This window comes from Sinocyclocheilus anshuiensis, unplaced genomic scaffold (assembly GCF_001515605.1).
Source record: "Sinocyclocheilus anshuiensis isolate Anshui unplaced genomic scaffold, SAMN03320099.WGS_v1.1 scaffold2469, whole genome shotgun sequence".
Taxonomy (NCBI): Eukaryota; Metazoa; Chordata; class Actinopteri; order Cypriniformes; family Cyprinidae; genus Sinocyclocheilus; species Sinocyclocheilus anshuiensis.
In genome coordinates, this window is record NW_015548323.1 from 19,861 (window position 1) to 28,286 (window position 8,426).

The 8,426-nt window shown below is 36.4% G+C and overlaps 1 pseudogene; it reads left to right on the forward strand.

Annotated features, from left to right (window-relative positions):
* Window positions 1-8,426, forward strand: part of LOC107656468 (uncharacterized) — a 26,364-nt pseudogene that overhangs the window by 3,829 nt on the left and 14,109 nt on the right.

Below are 8,426 nucleotides of genomic sequence, written 5' to 3' on the forward strand. Positions count from 1 at the left end.
CACTACTTTACATTGTAGCAAAGTGTCATTTCTTCAGTGTTGTCACATGAAAAGATATAATAAAATATTTACAAAAATGTGAGGGGTGTACTCACTTCTGTGAGATACTGTATATATATATTTTCGCTAATCTTTTTTTTTTTTTTTGCTGTGTTTTTCACAGAGGATGCAAAGTGACTGTTCAGAAATTCTTCCTGAAGAATATATTTCAAATTACAAATATGATGGTAAGTTTTGTGTTTAGCCTTCTTGAAAATTCAGTAATGATACATTGTGAAGATTATTTTACAAACAAAATATGCAAGAATCAAAACCTTTTAGTGAAGTGAAGTGATGTGACATGTGGCCAAGTATGGTTACCCATACTAGGAATTAGTGCTCTGCATTTATCCCATCCTAAGTGCACATCCCTTGCAACCTTTGGGTTACGAGTCCGACTCTCTAACTATTAGGCCACGACTTCCCCCAAAGTTCAAATGTACATTTTATAGCACATTATTAAACAACTAATGGCACATTTCATAAGTTGGGTACACAATGGACTCCAAGTTTTTTAAGCAATAGAGGCAAAGAGCATTTCAAGCATATTTGATATTTTGAGGCAATTTTAGAACACATATTAGCTGTGTCCGAAACCGCTCCCTATCCCCTATATAGTGCACTATATCACCATACAGTATATAGGGATTATTCTCCCTATCCCCTATATAGTGCAATCAACTATATAGTGCACTCAACTACCATACAATATATAGGGATTATTCTCCCTATCCCCTATATAGTGCAATCAACTACCATACAGTATATAGGGATTATTCTCCCTATCCCCTATATAGTGCACTCAACTACCATACAATATAGGGGTCGACCGATTATCGGCGTGGCCGATTATCGACGCCGATATTAAGCATTTTTATGATTATCGGTATCGGTCATTTTCAAAACCAATTCGCCGATAAAATAACTTAATTTTGAAACGCGCTATTTGGCTCTGATGCAGCCTATCTGGTGTGGGCCATTTTGTAGTGTCCAAATTCTGATTGAACGAGTTCATTCCCTACATTTGTTCACCACTTTTTACCCACAATCCTCTCTGATTTCGAGTGTACAACTGATGTGCACTCACTGAAGCACTATTTCCTATAATCCAATGTGGACAGGACTGGCGAACTGGAATAGATACTGGGAGCGAGTTAGTTTGAATGAGAGATAATCAGTAAGTAATCAAAACAGATTACAACTTTCTCATTTCTGCTTTAATGTTTATTTCATGCATTATTAATATTAAAATATATTATTTAGGCATTAACTCAGTAATTTACTGAGGTGGTGGTGTTGTTAACTTGCAAGAGATGATAGAGATGTGATGATAATTTGGTGGATGATTTAAAAAATAAATATTCGTTAATCACAGCAGGTAGCGTATTCATCCTAATGTGAACTTAATGGTCGCCTGAGGAAGCTCTAAGACCATTGTCATCTTAATACAAAATAATGCTCGGGAGAGTTTCAAGATACTAAAAATAATAAATACATAAAATGTATGTGTTATATGTGTATATGTAATATGTGTTTATATTTGTTGCCAGTATTTTAATAATGTTTAATTATTATGAACTTAAGCATTACAAAACAATAATAATACCATCGATGAAACTACAAAGCTTGCCCTGAGGTATGTATAATTACAATATAAAGTCATTGTGAGTGTTATTGTTATTAATATAATTTCCTAAAATAAGGTACATGTAATAAAAGTACGTATTTGACAAAGATGTTTCTGTGACAGCTCCAGCTCTGTCGCGCAGCGTATACGTCAGTGTCCCAATTCATTCACTTTATTTCATTCACTCCTTTCTGATATAGGGCACTCAACTGCCATATACTATATAGGGATTAGTGAATGAGCGCTTTTGGACACAGCTATTGTTTTTATTTGTCTTGCATCTCCTAGTAATGAGACACATATTTCTATATGAGTTTGATGTTAAGGTCTGGTAGTGTATAAAAGTCTTCAGTCATTTAGTGTATGATGCCCAGTTTTTCTTCTGTAACCTTTTACAAAGCCTGCAAGTGAATGATGCCTAGTGTTTTAAAGTCTGTTCAGATTTTAAACATTGTTTAGTGTAATCAAGCCTTCACTGAAAGAAAACGGATCAAACAGAGTTTTTTTTTTCTTATTAGAAGTATATTCAGCCATTCATTCATTTTCCCAACCGCTTTTCCTATGTAGTGTAGGGACAGAGGGATGCTGGAGCCTGGACGAATGGCCAGTCTTGGAGATATGTTATCAGTATTACTACAAATTTCCATTTGATACTTTCAGACCTCTTTTAAGGGACAGCTTAATTTAGACTAAATCTGATACTTGCCACCAACTTTGTGCATATTTATTTTCTTAGAACATTTAACCTTTGACAGGTTGTAAAAAATTGGGAACCTCATAAAAAATAAATGTAAAATAAAATTCCACATATGGTATTTAATTTGACCTCAGAGAGTTATATAGGTCCTCCCTGATGAATTTCAGAAAAAAGACAAAAAGACATGACTTGCAAATGACTTTAGAGTTGCAAACCCTGTTTTATATGAGTTTCCACTGAAACATTTTTAGTTCATTTTGCATTTCTGTTTCCTCCCAGCTTCCTGGTACCAAGGTCCATTCACCAAATCCTTCCAGAGGGCAGAGGCTCTGTTTCGTAACCGTTTTAACCCCAGTCTGAAGTGGCTCATGGGACAGAAGGACCAAGATGGCACTTGGGACTCTGAGAGTGAGAGCGTCACTTCCTGTTCCTCCAGAAATATCCAATGTCTTGGGCAAACTTTACAGAGCCTCAGCTCTCAATGCCACACACTCCGTGGTCCTGCATCAGGAGGCAGGCTGTTTGGCTGTGTCATAGGTCTTTCTTCCTCTGAGGAAGATGATTTTTACCACCACCATCAGTTTGCAGCCTTCAGCCAGCATTACTCTCAGCTACAACACCTGATGGACCACAGAGCTCAGCTGCTCTTCCTCCATGAGTACAGTCGTCACACACATGTGGCCACCTGCTTTGTGGTGCAACTGGACTCAGTGTTGGAGAAGACCTATCTCCTTTTGGCTGACAGGGGGCAAGTAGCTGAGCAGCCCAACTCCACATGGAACCTCAGCCTTAGAGCTTTGTGCCAGGAAATGCAGGTTCACATCAACCATTGGGATCTGCTCTGGGCCAACGCTCAATCTGACTTCCATCTCCGCCGTGCTCTTTTCAGCCGTGTGAAGACCCTTGCTTTCATGCGGCAAACTCTACACTTGCTGGGCTTCCAGGCCTTGTGGCTGATGGAGCGGTGCATCCACACTGCACTTTCTGCTTTGGCTGCTGCCCAGCTAGACCGTGTGCCCAGAGATGCTTTAGTGGACCTGCTGTGTGCGGTTGAGCTGTACAACCAGATCGTAGAAGACAAGTGGATCCAGGGTACAACATCTGCCTGTTATTCACAGCTCATGTTCAGCTCATACGGGCCTGTTTCGGGGTCTGTTTTGCTTCGAAACAGAACTGGTCCTAAAAAATTCCCAGTTGAGCAGTTGATGATGATTCTGGCCCAGAGTCAAGCTCAGAAAGCAGCCGAACAACTTTACACATGTTCTTCCCAGCAGAGTAACCTCCTCCATATGGCAAAAAACCCCAACAAACTTAACAGTCACTTTGCATACCCTAATCTCAATAGTCAGCTTTCATCCTCTCCCGAAATAAACATTCATACAGTACAACTTGAATCTCAAGCTGCTGTTAATGAGGTGCCCCAAAAGCCTCTTCACAGCCTCTGTTTCTCAAATCTTCCATTCTCTTCATTTATCTCGAGAGACAGAGAGTGTCTCGACACCCTCTTTCAAGTCCTAGTGACCTCAACAAATCTCTTAGCTTCACTTATTTCCAAAAAACCTCTTTTAGACAGGACAGCTGATTTGGAGGACTATGTGTTGATTTGTCGTGGGGCCAGTGAAGGAGAAGAAAGACTGCTAAACAGACCCAGAATGACCTCCAGGACCCACAACGTGGCCGCAATGGATCTCAGGAAGTCTGACACATATATGAAGCTCTTTTCTTATTATAAGAAGCTGCTGTGGAGGGAATTTGGTAAAGCAGTCGTAAGACACTTTTATTGTCAGCCATACAACAGCACTCTGGGAAGTATCAACCAGTGGAATGATGAAATGGTGCTTCATTTTGTCACATGGCTCAAACATTTGTATATTAAAGGTACTGATGTGCAGGTGGGGTTGAAGTATCAAATGTTTAAATAAAGTGTATAATGTGTTTAGAAAAGATATGTAATGCTAATGGTTGAATCTCACAAAGAAATGTCTGGATCATATTTCACCTCAAAATCAAAAGAAAAAGAAAGTATCTTTTTACATTAAGTATAGTCATGATGTACACAACCTTTCAGAAGCTTGCTCAGTGTTGTGCTGCTTAATATTTTTGTAGAAACTTGATAGATTTTGTTCAGGATTCTTTGATGAAAAGAAAGTTAAAAAGCACAGCATTTATTTGAAATAGAAATCTTTTGTAACATTATAAATGTCTTTATAACCTTTGATAAATTTAATGCATCTTTGCTGAATGATCCTTGATGAAGTATTAATTTCTTTCAAAGAAAAAAGATCTTACCTGAAACTCTAGAATGGTATTGCATGTTTTCATTGTATTTTACAAATGAACTTTACAAATAATTATATGATCTCAAAAATATGACTTTTCTTTATGTAAAATATTTACTTTGTTTAAGCCAATAACAGATATAAAGAAGTCTCTTCTATGCTTGTTTTTGTGTTTTAAAACATTTACATCTCTTAAATATTTTTGAGACTTGCCATAGAAAGTATTTGCTAATACCTATAAAGTTACTGGTACTGTATATTATGCATCTGTAGTATTTTAAGCTCAAGTGCGCTTTCCTGGATTCTGACTTTTCTTATTCTGAAGTTAAAGTTAAAGTTTTCAAAAAATGTTCACAATTAAATTTCATTCCTTTTTTTTTTTGTCTTTGTAGACTTCATTCCACAGGAATGTAAAGGAAATTTGAGCTATTTCTGCTCTTATATTTTATCTGCTGCTGCCTTCACACAGTGGGATGAAAGTGAGTTATAATAACCAAATTATGACTATTCAGTGAAATGATTGACGGTTGAAGTGACGTTGGTTTTTGATTGTGCCCTGTTGTATTGTAGTGATGTGTTTGTCGCTGGGCTCAGGGCTAAAAGAGAAGTGTGTCCCTGGATTTAAGCAGGAAAGATGTATAGTGAGGACTGCCACCATGGATCTCTTTCTCCAGCTCTTCCCACCTCTGCATATTGTTCTTCAGCTACTGCAATGCGCATATGTAGAGTCAGGTACTCAACTTTACACTTTTGTCATTGTCAGTATGATTAATAGAATAAGGTTGTCATTATTTCATTAGTTGGTGCTACACTGCCGTTCAAAAGTTGACGTTGATGTTTAAGTTTGTAAAGTTTCTTGCTCACCAAGCTTGCATTTATTTGACCAAAAATACACCATATGCTGATTTGGTGCTCAAGAAACATTTCTTTTTATTATCAATGTTGAAAATAGTGTTGCTTAATATTGTTTGTAGAAACAGTGATATGTTTTTTTTTTTTTGTAATAATGGAAAATTATTTACTGTCACGTTTAATCAATTTATGTGTACTTGCTGAATGAAAATATGAAATATGATTGAATTGTTTCTTTCTTTCTAAAAAAATGTTCTGATCCCAAACTTTTGAATGGCAGTTTATACAGTTTCACAGCAAAAATAAATTAAATAATAAAAATAATAATGTAAATAATAATTACATGCAGTAATACAAATAAAATAAACAGAATTACTGCAGAAACTGGAAATGTGTTAATTGGAAAAATTATTGTTTCATATGTTTTATATTATTAATATTTACTTGGTAACAAAGTACCAGTACTTTTATATCCCTACTTTGGACACTGTTCAAGGTACATAAGATCACATAACCTCATCCTGCTGCTTAATTAAATGTGTGATGTCTTTCACTAGTTGACAGTGGATACAGGAGAGTTAAGAAAAATCATTTGGGATTGCTATGTAGATCTGTTGCAACTGTCCAGTCCTCTACTGTCTGGGTTATGAGTAAAGCCTACCAGTTTCTGGCCTCCTGGTCCCTTACTAAGTTCCTGCTGGTCACACAAGGAGATCTTAAGGTAAATTGACCTTTAACATTTACTGAAATACCTCCATGCATGCATATGCATCTTTTTGATGCAGGATATATTCTGATTTTGAACATTTATTTGTCTTTAAGAATCTCAAGGAGTCAGTGGAGGGCCTGGTCCACCTCACTCAAGCCGCTGGCAGAAATTCAGCTCACCTTCTGATAATTCAGGAGACAGCCTCACTCTCTAAGGCACTTACAGATCTACAAGTGAGAAATTCTAGCATCATTACACAATTCTTGAGTAATTATTAAAGGGTTAGTTCACCCAAAAAACTTTGACATTGGAGGACCAAATTCGGTATTCATAATTACTATTAATACTAATAACACTATTGATATTAATAACCTCATTAATAATATTACTATTAATAAAGCAGAATAGGCCAGAATATGAACGAATTTGATTGAATTGATTGTATTTCTTTTATTGAATTTTTTCTCCCCCATAGAAAACTGTTATAGAAAATGCTTAAGGTAGGCTAATGGACAAAGATGGTGATATAAATAGACCAAATTTGGTATACAGTTTATTAATAAAATATACTGCGCACAGGAAAACAGATGAGCCCAGAATATGAATGGAACAAGCAAAAGTTTCACGTGTTTTTGCCCCGTAGAAACCCCCTCCCCCCTCTTAACGTGGTTTAACGTAAAACGGATTAGCGTGTTGCTTGCCTGTACATACTATATACAGTGCCCTCCACTAATATTGGCACCCTTGATAAATATGAGCAAAGGCGGCTGTAAAAATAAATCTGCATTGTTTATCCTTTTTATCTTTCATTCAAAAAAAATTAACAAAATTCTAACCTATCATTGAAGTAAACTTTTTTTCTCCAATGCATGTTGGCCACAATTATTGGCACCCATAGAAATTCTTATGAGTAAAATATCTCTGAAGCATATTCCCATTCATATTTACATTTTTTAGCACACCAGGGTAACTAGGAGCATAAAATTGTCCAGCCATGACTTCCTGTTTCACAGGATTATAAATAGGAGGAACACAAAGGTCAACTTCCCTTAATCATCCATCACAAGGAGTAAAACCAAAGAATATAGTTCTAATGTGCAGAACAAGATGGCTGTAAGAAAAGAGCTAAAGCATTGAAAATCCCCATTTCCACCATCAGGGCAATAATTAAGAGGTTCCAATCAACTAAAGATGTTACAAATCTGCCTGGAAGAGGACGTCTATCTATACTCTCCTAATGCACAGTGACAATTTCATGCTCCTAGTTACCTTGGTGTGCTACAAAATGTAAATATGAATGTAAAATAGGGCTGTGAATCTTTGGGTAGACAGCGAATCGATTCGATTCACGATTCATAGGTTTTCAATTCGATTAAAGAAAGATTTTTGCAAATTCAGAACGATTCAATTCGATTCGATTCACAATTAAATTCGATTCGATTATGACATGGCATATGTAGAAATTTATGTAAGCCAAGATTTAAAAAAAGAGCTTTAAAAGTATTATGTATAGGCTAACATTTTGTCACACCAGGGGCGTAGCCATCATTTCAGTAGTGACAGAAATGTCAAATACAATAATTTTATGTATGTACAGTGCACAGCATAAATGAGTACACCCCCTCTGAATAAATATAAAATATGTATTTTCTTAATGATCAATAATATAATTCATGGAAAGATGGCAAGCTTGAAAAATAGTAAACATATACTTAATAAAAACAACAAAATATATGCCAATATTTTCTGTAAGATAAGTAAATTAGCCAATTTTGTTTAAATGAAGGATTGCAGAAATGAGTACACCCTAGATTTAATTCAGAAAATGTATAATATTCTAGTACTTACTTAGTATGTCCTCCAGAACTTAAAGTATACTGCTCTGACCCTTCTTGGCACTGAGTGTACCAAGTTCATGACAATTTTTCACATCTGTCCTGTTTAACTCCTGGAGGACGACCTCCTTGAATGCCTGGTCTTTAATGGGGAGTGTTGTTCAGCTCGTCTCTACAGAATTTCTCACAGCAGCTCAAGAGTGTTAAGATCGAGTGAAATACATTTCCACTGAAGGATTTTCACCTTGGGAGAGTGAATATCTTCATTGTCATGCTGAAAAAATGCCCAACAATGCAGGGAATGAGGGGAGGGTAGCATCTTCAGTTTCAGGTTTTTGTATTACATCACACAGTAGTGTGTGAATTCATGCCAGCATTGATAAAGCAC